This window comes from Vicugna pacos, chromosome 27, assembly GCF_048564905.1.
Source record: "Vicugna pacos chromosome 27, VicPac4, whole genome shotgun sequence".
Lineage (NCBI taxonomy): Eukaryota > Metazoa > Chordata > Mammalia > Artiodactyla > Camelidae > Vicugna > Vicugna pacos.
Window position 1 is genome coordinate 3889930 of NC_133013.1, and position 13889 is coordinate 3903818.

The 13889-nt window shown below is 58.3% G+C and overlaps 5 non-coding genes across 5 annotated transcripts; all 5 read right to left on the reverse strand.

Moving 5' to 3' along the window:
- Window positions 1-1991: 1991 nt before the first annotated feature.
- On the reverse strand, window positions 1992-2084 carry LOC140689946 (small nucleolar RNA SNORD116). The gene has a single exon (XR_012065093.1). It is a non-coding gene; the product is annotated as a small nucleolar RNA SNORD116 (small nucleolar RNA).
- Window positions 2085-4787: 2703 nt separating this feature from the next.
- LOC140689947 (small nucleolar RNA SNORD116) lies at window positions 4788-4880 on the reverse strand. Its single transcript, XR_012065094.1, has one exon. It is a non-coding gene; the product is annotated as a small nucleolar RNA SNORD116 (small nucleolar RNA).
- Window positions 4881-7583: 2703 nt separating this feature from the next.
- On the reverse strand, window positions 7584-7676 carry LOC140689948 (small nucleolar RNA SNORD116). Its single transcript, XR_012065095.1, has one exon. It is a non-coding gene; the product is annotated as a small nucleolar RNA SNORD116 (small nucleolar RNA).
- A 2703-nt stretch (window positions 7677-10379) lies between these two features.
- Window positions 10380-10472, reverse strand: LOC140689949 (small nucleolar RNA SNORD116). The gene has a single exon (XR_012065096.1). It is a non-coding gene; the product is annotated as a small nucleolar RNA SNORD116 (small nucleolar RNA).
- A 2703-nt stretch (window positions 10473-13175) lies between these two features.
- On the reverse strand, window positions 13176-13268 carry LOC140689950 (small nucleolar RNA SNORD116). The gene has a single exon (XR_012065097.1). It is a non-coding gene; the product is annotated as a small nucleolar RNA SNORD116 (small nucleolar RNA).
- Between the last annotated feature and the right edge of the window lie 621 nt (window positions 13269-13889).

Here is a 13889-nt window from a genome sequence, read left to right on the forward strand (position 1 = left end):
TCCCAGGGCCTGAAAATGAACGCTTTGCTCTCAATTCCACAGAAGCCTGCCCATCCAGAAAAGGACCCGAGACCTCTGCTTCCAAAGTGGCCACGTCATCTTGGCCCTCTCGGGGCCGCTGCAATAGGCCAAGGACTCCTTCTCTCCGACAGCCATTCCTTCTGCTCAGAGCCAACCGCCCCCACCTACAGCAATTTCCGGGCCCTGGATGGGATGTTGACGAAGTCATTCTGTCGCCCGAGGCCTCCACAGGATAGGCGTACCTGGAGGCTCTACCCAGTGCCTGTGGATGTCAACCCCAAAACCATTTACATGAATGGTCACACCCCCGTGAACCAGGCTCCAGGGCGCAAGCAGTCTGTATACGACTCACACCTCGGAGCCGCTCCAATCCAGAAGCCTGTGCCCGTGATTTCTGCCCAAACGCCTCCACAGGGCCGGTGAACACGCCCAGAGGAGAAGTGGTGGGGAGCCAGCATGAGCCAGGGCCGAACCCCACAGCAACCAGGACACTCGCACGTCCACCAACTGCCGAGATCCACCTGGGGGGCAGTTTTGCGCCCCTGACCTTCGAGGGAAAGTTCAAACACCCGGCATCCTGGTCCAAACATTTCTGCGAACGGACCAAGGGCCAGCTACCCTGCAGGCATCTTCACTTCATCCGCATACAGGCCAAACACCAAGCTTCAGCGGAGATTGTCAGGAAGGATGTCCACGTGGGTGAAGCTACCCCCACGACACTCAGCCTCGGATCCCTTCTCCGCACCGTAACTCCACCAAGGGCCTCACACAGATCCAATGGCCCGTTCATGAGGACCACAGAAAGTCCAATCACAGAAGACCTCTCCCGGGAAAGGAATCTTTGAATTGGGCGACATGAGGAGGTGATTGTCCACAGCAGCCCATCCAGGATCTCAGCAAACATATGCCATGCCCACGCACTAGCAGGGCTAAATGTCAACACATGCCATGGGGAAGGGGACCCTCTGGGCCAGAAACGTGGCTCCCGCCTAAAGGAACCCTTTCACATTGCACATTCATGGACCAAGAGGCCAAGGGGCTAAAGGCCATGTTTCTGTCAGTCATCTGGACCCCGGCTGCCGGCGGATCTCTCTCAGGCTCCTGCAAGACACCTCTTGGGAGTCTCTTGGACGAGTCAGCAAGCCAAGGCTTCAGGGCTCTGCTAGCACTGCCCATCCCTACGGAACAGAAAAGCCTTCCTCCCTAGGCTTTTACGGACAGACCCTCTTCAAACAGACACATTCCTCAGACTTCCAGCACAGCAGGAGGAACAACAGGACGACAGCGTGGCACAGGAAAACACACAAAACCACGCCAGCGTTAACCTCAGCGGACCCTTCCCTTCCGGTCCAGGCCATCAGCTACCGCAGTTGCTTGGAGGCAGCGCTGAGTCCTCAGCACGCCCCATGCTTGCGCCCTGGCACCAACACGGGGGCAGTGGGTGCAGGAGGGAGCTGCAAGGCTAGCACCGCCACCCAGTCCCTCAGCCTGCTCCCGGCACTTCACCCACCGGGAAACGCCACATAGCCACTGGGCACTCAGGAGTCCTCTCCAAGACCAAGGAAGTCCAGAACACGCGTGGCACACGCCTCCACTGCTGCTGCTGTGGGATAAAACTCCCACACCCCTTCTCCTTGGCTCTGAGACACACTCGACCTCGGGCCACACCCCAAATAGCGTGAAGCTGCCTCAAACCAACTTTTGCATGCCACCTGCTCACAGGGCCTTGGCCAATTTGGCACTCCCCCTTCGACCAGCAGCAGAGCAGCTGGCCACCGTCACATCCCACAACGGCCACTCAAACAACGACCTCCGATTCCAGCTGCCTCGACGAATGCTTGCACACGACCGACCCTCAGACGGGAGGCTCTCTAATGCTGGCACCGTGGGGGGTGTTTGCAGCAGTGTGAGCGAGGGCAAGCTGCACCTCACTCCTAACTATGCCCTAGCCCCCGGGGTGGCAACGTGCTGGACCTCAGTTTCGATGAGAACGACGGTAGTGAGTTCTCACTCATTTTGTTCAGATTTCCAAGGAATGCATATGAGGGAGTCATCATCGATCCGAGCACGTGCTGGCAGGCTGGACAACTCAACATGGCAGGCTGGGAGGCTCCACAGAGGAGCCAATGAGCTCGGAGACCTCCAGCAAGCTGAGCAAACCAGAGCCAGCAGGCCGCTGAGAAACAGCCACCGTCGAGCTTTTCTGCCCAACTTTCGGGCAGTCAGAGAAAACCCGAAAGCAAACGCCAGGACTTGGGGTGGGGGAGGGGAAGGCGTACCGTCATCCTGAGCGATCCCCGGGAAGGGTCAGCACCCTGGGTCCAAGCCACTACTTGGGGGACTTCCGGCCACCACCAGTCACCAGGAAACGAGAAGGACGTCTTGTCTTGGCGGACGGCAAGCCTGGCCCGGCAACCCCACCTGGCAAGGGGACAGAAATCACATGCACGCTTCAGAGGTGGACCCAGGTTCTCAGAGAGCAAGCTTCATGCCAACCCACCTTTATCTGTGGGTAAGCCCGCAATCAATTACAACCTTCCTCTTTCCCTGGGACACCAAGCAATGCGTGTCTCAACCCACTAGGGGAGGGGACTTGGCATATGGGATTTTGATGGGGGTGTGTGTGTGAGTGTGTGCATGCCTCTGGCTGTGTGTGTGCGTGCCTGTGTGTGTGTGTCCGTCTGTATGTGCGCTTCTGTGTGCCGGCCTATGTGTGTGAGTGTGCGGCTGTATCTTGGTCTGCTTTCCTTTGTTTCCTGTTTGCCCGCCGAAGGATCCCAGGGCCTGAAAATGAACGCTTTGCTCTCAATTCCACAGAAGCCTGCCCATCCAGAAAAGGACCCGAGACCTCTGCTTCCAAAGTGGCCACGTCATCTTGGCCCTCTCGGGGCCGCTGCAATAGGCCAAGGACTCCTTCTCTCCGACAGCCATTCCTTCTGCTCAGAGCCAACCGCCCCCACCTACAGCAATTTCCGGGCCCTGGATGGGATGTTGACGAAGTCATTCTGTCGCCCGAGGCCTCCACAGGATAGGCGTACCTGGAGGCTCTACCCAGTGCCTGTGGATGTCAACCCCAAAACCATTTACATGAATGGTCACACCCCCGTGAACCAGGCTCCAGGGCGCAAGCAGTCTGTATACGACTCACACCTCGGAGCCGCTCCAATCCAGAAGCCTGTGCCCGTGATTTCTGCCCAAACGCCTCCACAGGGCCGGTGAACACGCCCAGAGGAGAAGTGGTGGGGAGCCAGCATGAGCCAGGGCCGAACCCCACAGCAACCAGGACACTCGCACGTCCACCAACTGCCGAGATCCACCTGGGGGGCAGTTTTGCGCCCCTGACCTTCGAGGGAAAGTTCAAACACCCGGCATCCTGGTCCAAACATTTGTGCGAACGGACCAAGGGCCAGCTACCCTGCAGGCATCTTCACTTCATCCGCATACAGGCCAAACACCAAGCTTCAGCGGAGATTGTCAGGAGGGATGTCCACGTGGGTGAAGCTACCCCCACGACACTCAACCTCGGATCCCTTCTCCGCACCGTAACTCCACCAAGGGCCTCACACAGATCCAATGGCCCGTTCATGAGGACCACAGAAAGTCCAATCACAGAAGACCTCTCCCGGGAAAGGAATCTTTGAATTGGGCGACATGAGGAGGTGACTGTCCACAGCAGCCCATCCAGGATCTCAGCAAACATATGCCATGCCCACGCACTAGCAGGGCTAAATGTCAACACATGCCATGGGGAAGGGGACCCTCTGGGCCAGAAACGTGGCTCCCGCCTAAAGGAACCCTTTCACATTGCACATTCATGGACCAAGAGGCCAAGGGGCTAAAGGCCATGTTTCTGTCAGTCATCTGGACCCCGGCTGCCGGCGGATCTCTCTCAGGCTCCTGCAAGACACCTCTTGGGAGTCTCTTGGACGAGTCAGCAAGCCAAGGCTTCAGGGCTCTGCTAGCACTGCCCATCCCTACGGAACAGAAAAGCCTTCCTCCCTAGGCTTTTACGGACAGACCCTCTTCAAACAGACACATTCCTCAGACTTCCAGCACAGCAGGAGGAACAACAGGACGACAGCGTGGCACAGGAAAACACACAAAACCACGCCAGCGTTAACCTCAGCGGACCCTTCCCTTCCGGTCCAGGCCATCAGCTACCGCAGTTGCTTGGAGGCAGCGCTGAGTCCTCAGCACGCCCCATGCTTGCGCCCTGGCACCAACACGGGGGCAGTGGGTGCAGGAGGGAGCTGCAAGGCTAGCACCGCCACCCAGTCCCTCAGCCTGCTCCCGGCACTTCACCCACCGGGAAACGCCACATAGCCACTGGGCACTCAGGAGTCCTCTCCAAGACCAAGGAAGTCCAGAACACGCGTGGCACACGCCTCCACTGCTGCTGCTGTGGGATAAAACTCCCACACCCCTTCTCCTTGGCTCTGAGACACACTCGACCTCGGGCCACACCCCAAATAGCGTGAAGCTGCCTCAAACCAACTTTTGCATGCCACCTGCTCACAGGGCCTTGGCCAATTTGGCACTCCCCCTTCGACCAGCAGCAGAGCAGCTGGCCACCGTCACATCCCACAACGGCCACTCAAACAACGACCTCCGATTCCAGCTGCCTCGACGAATGCTTGCACACGACCGACCCTCAGACGGGAGGCTCTCTAATGCTGGCACCGTGGGGGGTGTTTGCAGCAGTGTGAGCGAGGGCAAGCTGCACCTCACTCCTAACTATGCCCTAGCCCCCGGGGTGGCAACGTGCTGGACCTCAGTTTCGATGAGAACGACGGTAGTGAGTTCTCACTCATTTTGTTCAGATTTCCAAGGAATGCATATGAGGGAGTCATCATCGATCCGAGCACGTGCTGGCAGGCTGGACAACTCAACATGGCAGGCTGGGAGGCTCCACAGAGGAGCCAATGAGCTCGGAGACCTCCAGCAAGCTGAGCAAACCAGAGCCAGCAGGCCGCTGAGAAACAGCCACCGTCGAGCTTTTCTGCCCAACTTTCGGGCAGTCAGAGAAAACCCGAAAGCAAACGCCAGGACTTGGGGTGGGGGAGGGGAAGGCGTACCGTCATCCTGAGCGATCCCCGGGAAGGGTCAGCACCCTGGGTCCAAGCCACTACTTGGGGGACTTCCGGCCACCACCAGTCACCAGGAAACGAGAAGGACGTCTTGTCTTGGCGGACGGCAAGCCTGGCCCGGCAACCCCACCTGGCAAGGGGACAGAAATCACATGCACGCTTCAGAGGTGGACCCAGGTTCTCAGAGAGCAAGCTTCATGCCAACCCACCTTTATCTGTGGGTAAGCCCGCAATCAATTACAACCTTCCTCTTTCCCTGGGACACCAAGCAATGTGTGTCTCAACCCACTAGGGGAGGGGACTTGGCATATGGGATTTTGATGGGGGTGTGTGTGTGAGTGTGTGCATGCCTCTGGCTGTGTGTGTGCGTGCCTGTGTGTGTGTGTCCGTCTGTATGTGCGCTTCTGTGTGCCGGCCTATGTGTGTGAGTGTGCGGCTGTATCTTGGTCTGCTTTCCTTTGTTTCCTGTTTGCCCGCCGAAGGATCCCAGGGCCTGAAAATGAACGCTTTGCTCTCAATTCCACAGAAGCCTGCCCATCCAGAAAAGGACCCGAGACCTCTGCTTCCAAAGTGGCCACGTCATCTTGGCCCTCTCGGGGCCGCTGCAATAGGCCAAGGACTCCTTCTCTCCGACAGCCATTCCTTCTGCTCAGAGCCAACCGCCCCCACCTACAGCAATTTCCGGGCCCTGGATGGGATGTTGACGAAGTCATTCTGTCGCCCGAGGCCTCCACAGGATAGGCGTACCTGGAGGCTCTACCCAGTGCCTGTGGATGTCAACCCCAAAACCATTTACATGAATGGTCACACCCCCGTGAACCAGGCTCCAGGGCGCAAGCAGTCTGTATACGACTCACACCTCGGAGCCGCTCCAATCCAGAAGCCTGTGCCCGTGATTTCTGCCCAAACGCCTCCACAGGGCCGGTGAACACGCCCAGAGGAGAAGTGGTGGGGAGCCAGCATGAGCCAGGGCCGAACCCCACAGCAACCAGGACACTCGCACGTCCACCAACTGCCGAGATCCACCTGGGGGGCAGTTTTGCGCCCCTGACCTTCGAGGGAAAGTTCAAACACCCGGCATCCTGGTCCAAACATTTGTGCGAACGGACCAAGGGCCAGCTACCCTGCAGGCATCTTCACTTCATCCGCATACAGGCCAAACACCAAGCTTCAGCGGAGATTGTCAGGAAGGATGTCCACGTGGGTGAAGCTACCCCCACGACACTCAGCCTCGGATCCCTTCTCCGCACCGTAACTCCACCAAGGGCCTCACACAGATCCAATGGCCCGTTCATGAGGACCACAGAAAGTCCAATCACAGAAGACCTCTCCCGGGAAAGGAATCTTTGAATTGGGCGACATGAGGAGGTGACTGTCCACAGCAGCCCATCCAGGATCTCAGCAAACATATGCCATGCCCACGCACTAGCAGGGCTAAATGTCAACACATGCCATGGGGAAGGGGACCCTCTGGGCCAGAAACGTGGCTCCCGCCTAAAGGAACCCTTTCACATTGCACATTCATGGACCAAGAGGCCAAGGGGCTAAAGGCCATGTTTCTGTCAGTCATCTGGACCCCGGCTGCCGGCGGATCTCTCTCAGGCTCCTGCAAGACACCTCTTGGGAGTCTCTTGGACGAGTCAGCAAGCCAAGGCTTCAGGGCTCTGCTAGCACTGCCCATCCCTACGGAACAGAAAAGCCTTCCTCCCTAGGCTTTTACGGACAGACCCTCTTCAAACAGACACATTCCTCAGACTTCCAGCACAGCAGGAGGAACAACAGGACGACAGCGTGGCACAGGAAAACACACAAAACCACGCCAGCGTTAACCTCAGCGGACCCTTCCCTTCCGGTCCAGGCCATCAGCTACCGCAGTTGCTTGGAGGCAGCGCTGAGTCCTCAGCACGCCCCATGCTTGCGCCCTGGCACCAACACGGGGGCAGTGGGTGCAGGAGGGAGCTGCAAGGCTAGCACCGCCACCCAGTCCCTCAGCCTGCTCCCGGCACTTCACCCACCGGGAAACGCCACATAGCCACTGGGCACTCAGGAGTCCTCTCCAAGACCAAGGAAGTCCAGAACACGCGTGGCACACGCCTCCACTGCTGCTGCTGTGGGATAAAACTCCCACACCCCTTCTCCTTGGCTCTGAGACACACTCGACCTCGGGCCACACCCCAAATAGCGTGAAGCTGCCTCAAACCAACTTTTGCATGCCACCTGCTCACAGGGCCTTGGCCAATTTGGCACTCCCCCTTCGACCAGCAGCAGAGCAGCTGGCCACCGTCACATCCCACAACGGCCACTCAAACAACGACCTCCGATTCCAGCTGCCTCGACGAATGCTTGCACACGACCGACCCTCAGACGGGAGGCTCTCTAATGCTGGCACCGTGGGGGGTGTTTGCAGCAGTGTGAGCGAGGGCAAGCTGCACCTCACTCCTAACTATGCCCTAGCCCCCGGGGTGGCAACGTGCTGGACCTCAGTTTCGATGAGAACGACGGTAGTGAGTTCTCACTCATTTTGTTCAGATTTCCAAGGAATGCATATGAGGGAGTCATCATCGATCCGAGCACGTGCTGGCAGGCTGGACAACTCAACATGGCAGGCTGGGAGGCTCCACAGAGGAGCCAATGAGCTCGGAGACCTCCAGCAAGCTGAGCAAACCAGAGCCAGCAAGCCGCTGAGAAACAGCCACCGTCGAGCTTTTCTGCCCAACTTTCGGGCAGTCAGAGAAAACCCGAAAGCAAACGCCAGGAATTGGGGTGGGGGAGGGGAAGGCGTACCATCATCCTGAGCGATCCCCGGGAAGGGTCAGCACCCTGGGTCCAAGCCACTACTTGGGGGACTTCCGGCCACCACCAGTCACCAGGAAACGAGAAGGACGTCTTGTCTTGGCGGACGGCAAGCCTGGCCCGGCAACCCCACCTGGCAAGGGGACAGAAATCACATGCACGCTTCAGAGGTGGACCCAGGTTCTCAGAGAGCAAGCTTCATGCCAACCCACCTTTATCTGTGGGTAAGCCCGCAATCAATTACAACCTTCCTCTTTCCCTGGGACACCAAGCAATGCGTGTCTCAACCCACTAGGGGAGGGGACTTGGCATATGGGATTTTGATGGGGGTGTGTGTGTGAGTGTGTGCATGCCTCTGGCTGTGTGTGTGCGTGCCTGTGTGTGTGTGTCCGTCTGTATGTGCGCTTCTGTGTGCCGGCCTATGTGTGTGAGTGTGCGGCTGTATCTTGGTCTGCTTTCCTTTGTTTCCTGTTTGCCCGCCGAAGGATCCCAGGGCCTGAAAATGAACGCTTTGCTCTCAATTCCACAGAAGCCTGCCCATCCAGAAAAGGACCCGAGACCTCTGCTTCCAAAGTGGCCACGTCATCTTGGCCCTCTCGGGGCCGCTGCAATAGGCCAAGGACTCCTTCTCTCCGACAGCCATTCCTTCTGCTCAGAGCCAACCGCCCCCACCTACAGCAATTTCCGGGCCCTGGATGGGATGTTGACGAAGTCATTCTGTCGCCCGAGGCCTCCACAGGATAGGCGTACCTGGAGGCTCTACCCAGTGCCTGTGGATGTCAACCCCAAAACCATTTACATGAATGGTCACACCCCCGTGAACCAGGCTCCAGGGCGCAAGCAGTCTGTATACGACTCACACCTCGGAGCCGCTCCAATCCAGAAGCCTGTGCCCGTGATTTCTGCCCAAACGCCTCCACAGGGCCGGTGAACACGCCCAGAGGAGAAGTGGTGGGGAGCCAGCATGAGCCAGGGCCGAACCCCACAGCAACCAGGACACTCGCACGTCCACCAACTGCCGAGATCCACCTGGGGGGCAGTTTTGCGCCCCTGACCTTCGAGGGAAAGTTCAAACACCCGGCATCCTGGTCCAAACATTTGTGCGAACGGACCAAGGGCCAGCTACCCTGCAGGCATCTTCACTTCATCCGCATACAGGCCAAACACCAAGCTTCAGCGGAGATTGTCAGGAAGGATGTCCACGTGGGTGAAGCTACCCCCACGACACTCAGCCTCGGATCCCTTCTCCGCACCGTAACTCCACCAAGGGCCTCACACAGATCCAATGGCCCGTTCATGAGGACCACAGAAAGTCCAATCACAGAAGACCTCTCCCGGGAAAGGAATCTTTGAATTGGGCGACATGAGGAGGTGACTGTCCACAGCAGCCCATCCAGGATCTCAGCAAACATATGCCATGCCCACGCACTAGCAGGGCTAAATGTCAACACATGCCATGGGGAAGGGGACCCTCTGGGCCAGAAACGTGGCTCCCGCCTAAAGGAACCCTTTCACATTGCACATTCATGGACCAAGAGGCCAAGGGGCTAAAGGCCATGTTTCTGTCAGTCATCTGGACCCCGGCTGCCGGCGGATCTCTCTCAGGCTCCTGCAAGACACCTCTTGGGAGTCTCTTGGACGAGTCAGCAAGCCAAGGCTTCAGGGCTCTGCTAGCACTGCCCATCCCTACGGAACAGAAAAGCCTTCCTCCCTAGGCTTTTACGGACAGACCCTCTTCAAACAGACACATTCCTCAGACTTCCAGCACAGCAGGAGGAACAACAGGACGACAGCGTGGCACAGGAAAACACACAAAACCACGCCAGCGTTAACCTCAGCGGACCCTTCCCTTCCGGTCCAGGCCATCAGCTACCGCAGTTGCTTGGAGGCAGCGCTGAGTCCTCAGCACGCCCCATGCTTGCGCCCTGGCACCAACACGGGGGCAGTGGGTGCAGGAGGGAGCTGCAAGGCTAGCACCGCCACCCAGTCCCTCAGCCTGCTCCCGGCACTTCACCCACCGGGAAACGCCACATAGCCACTGGGCACTCAGGAGTCCTCTCCAAGACCAAGGAAGTCCAGAACACGCGTGGCACACGCCTCCACTGCTGCTGCTGTGGGATAAAACTCCCACACCCCTTCTCCTTGGCTCTGAGACACACTCGACCTCGGGCCACACCCCAAATAGCGTGAAGCTGCCTCAAACCAACTTTTGCATGCCACCTGCTCACAGGGCCTTGGCCAATTTGGCACTCCCCCTTCGACCAGCAGCAGAGCAGCTGGCCACCGTCACATCCCACAACGGCCACTCAAACAACGACCTCCGATTCCAGCTGCCTCGACGAATGCTTGCACACGACCGACCCTCAGACGGGAGGCTCTCTAATGCTGGCACCGTGGGGGGTGTTTGCAGCAGTGTGAGCGAGGGCAAGCTGCACCTCACTCCTAACTATGCCCTAGCCCCCGGGGTGGCAACGTGCTGGACCTCAGTTTCGATGAGAACGACGGTAGTGAGTTCTCACTCATTTTGTTCAGATTTCCAAGGAATGCATATGAGGGAGTCATCATCGATCCGAGCACGTGCTGGCAGGCTGGACAACTCAACATGGCAGGCTGGGAGGCTCCACAGAGGAGCCAATGAGCTCGGAGACCTCCAGCAAGCTGAGCAAACCAGAGCCAGCAAGCCGCTGAGAAACAGCCACCGTCGAGCTTTTCTGCCCAACTTTCGGGCAGTCAGAGAAAACCCGAAAGCAAACGCCAGGACTTGGGGTGGGGGAGGGGAAGGCGTACCGTCATCCTGAGCGATCCCCGGGAAGGGTCAGCACCCTGGGTCCAAGCCACTACTTGGGGGACTTCCGGCCACCACCAGTCACCAGGAAACGAGAAGGACGTCTTGTCTTGGCGGACGGCAAGCCTGGCCCGGCAACCCCACCTGGCAAGGGGACAGAAATCACATGCACGCTTCAGAGGTGGACCCAGGTTCTCAGAGAGCAAGCTTCATGCCAACCCACCTTTATCTGTGGGTAAGCCCGCAATCAATTACAACCTTCCTCTTTCCCTGGGACACCAAGCAATGCGTGTCTCAACCCACTAGGGGAGGGGACTTGGCATATGGGATTTTGATGGGGGTGTGTGTGTGAGTGTGTGCATGCCTCTGGCTGTGTGTGTGCGTGCCTGTGTGTGTGTGTCCGTCTGTATGTGCGCTTCTGTGTGCCGGCCTATGTGTGTGAGTGTGCGGCTGTATCTTGGTCTGCTTTCCTTTGTTTCCTGTTTGCACGCCGAAGGATCCCAGGGCCTGAAAATGAACGCTTTGCTCTCAATTCCACAGAAGCCTGCCCATCCAGAAAAGGACCCGAGACCTCTGCTTCCAAAGTGGCCACGTCATCTTGGCCCTCTCGGGGCCGCTGCAATAGGCCAAGGACTCCTTCTCTCCGACAGCCATTCCTTCTGCTCAGAGCCAACCGCCCCCACCTACAGCAATTTCCGGGCCCTGGATGGGATGTTGACGAAGTCATTCTGTCGCCCGAGGCCTCCACAGGATAGGCGTACCTGGAGGCTCTACCCAGTGCCTGTGGATGTCAACCCCAAAACCATTTACATGAATGGTCACACCCCCGTGAACCAGGCTCCAGGGCGCAAGCAGTCTGTATACGACTCACACCTCGGAGCCGCTCCAATCCAGAAGCCTGTGCCCGTGATTTCTGCCCAAACGCCTCCACAGGGCCGGTGAACACGCCCAGAGGAGAAGTGGTGGGGAGCCAGCATGAGCCAGGGCCGAACCCCACAGCAACCAGGACACTCGCACGTCCACCAACTGCCGAGATCCACCTGGGGGGCAGTTTTGCGCCCCTGACCTTCGAGGGAAAGTTCAAACACCCGGCATCCTGGTCCAAACATTTGTGCGAACGGACCAAGGGCCAGCTACCCTGTAGGCATCTTCACTTCATCCGCATACAGGCCAAACACCAAGCTTCAGCGGAGATTGTCAGGAAGGATGTCCACGTGGGTGAAGCTACCCCCACGACACTCAGCCTCGGATCCCTTCTCCGCACCGTAACTCCACCAAGGGCCTCACACAGATCCAATGGCCCGTTCATGAGGACCACAGAAAGTCCAATCACAGAAGACCTCTCCCGGGAAAGGAATCTTTGAATTGGGCGACATGAGGAGGTGACTGTCCACAGCAGCCCATCCAGGATCTCAGCAAACATATGCCATGCCCACGCACTAGCAGGGCTAAATGTCAACACATGCCATGGGGAAGGGGACCCTCTGGGCCAGAAACGTGGCTCCCGCCTAAAGGAACCCTTTCACATTGCACATTCATGGACCAAGAGGCCAAGGGGCTAAAGGCCATGTTTCTGTCAGTCATCTGGACCCCGGCTGCCGGCGGATCTCTCTCAGGCTCCTGCAAGACACCTCTTGGGAGTCTCTTGGACGAGTCAGCAAGCCAAGGCTTCAGGGCTCTGCTAGCACTGCCCATCCCTACGGAACAGAAAAGCCTTCCTCCCTAGGCTTTTACGGACAGACCCTCTTCAAACAGACACATTCCTCAGACTTCCAGCACAGCAGGAGGAACAACAGGACGACAGCGTGGCACAGGAAAACACACAAAACCACGCCAGCGTTAACCTCAGCGGACCCTTCCCTTCCGGTCCAGGCCATCAGCTACCGCAGTTGCTTGGAGGCAGCGCTGAGTCCTCAGCACGCCCCATGCTTGCGCCCTGGCACCAACACGGGGGCAGTGGGTGCAGGAGGGAGCTGCAAGGCTAGCACCGCCACCCAGTCCCTCAGCCTGCTCCCGGCACTTCACCCACCGGGAAACGCCACATAGCCACTGGGCACTCAGGAGTCCTCTCCAAGACCAAGGAAGTCCAGAACACGCGTGGCACACGCCTCCACTGCTGCTGCTGTGGGATAAAACTCCCACACCCCTTCTCCTTGGCTCTGAGACACACTCGACCTCGGGCCACACCCCAAATAGCGTGAAGCTGCCTCAAACCAACTTTTGCATGCCACCTGCTCACAGGGCCTTGGCCAATTTGGCACTCCCCCTTCGACCAGCAGCAGAGCAGCTGGCCACCGTCACATCCCACAACGGCCACTCAAACAACGACCTCCGATTCCAGCTGCCTCGACGAATGCTTGCACACGACCGACCCTCAGACGGGAGGCTCTCTAATGCTGGCACCGTGGGGGGTGTTTGCAGCAGTGTGAGTGAGGGCAAGCTGCACCTCACTCCTAACTATGCCCTAGCCCCCGGGGTGGCAACGTGCTGGACCTCAGTTTCGATGAGAACGACGGTAGTGAGTTCTCACTCATTTTGTTCAGATTTCCAAGGAATGCATATGAGGGAGTCATCATCGATCCGAGCACGTGCTGGCAGGCTGGACAACTCAACATGGCAGGCTGGGAGGCTCCACAGAGGAGCCAATGAGCTCGGAGACCTCCAGCAAGCTGAGCAAACCAGAGCCAGCAAGCCGCTGAGAAACAGCCACCGTCGAGCTTTTCTGCCCAACTTTCGGGCAGTCAGAGAAAACCCGAAAGCAAACGCCAGGACTTGGGGTGGGGGAGGGGAAGGCGTACCGTCATCCTGAGCGATCCCCGGGAAGGGTCAGCACCCTGGGTCCAAGCCACTACTTGGGGGACTTCCGGCCACCACCAGTCACCAGGAAACGAGAAGGACGTCTTGTCTTGGCGGACGGCAAGCCTGGCCCGGCAACCCCACCTGGCAAGGGGACAGAAATCACATGCACGCTTCAGAGGTGGACCCAGGTTCTCAGAGAGCAAGCTTCATGCCAACCCACCTTTATCTGTGGGTAAGCCCGCAATCAATTACAACCTTCCTCTTTCCCTGGGACACCAAGCAATGCGTGTCTCAACCCACTAGGGGAGGGGACTTGGCATATGGGATTTTGATGGGGGTGTGTGTGTGAGTGTGTGCATGCCTCTGGCTGTGTGTGTGCGTGCCTGTGTGTGTGTGTCCGTCTG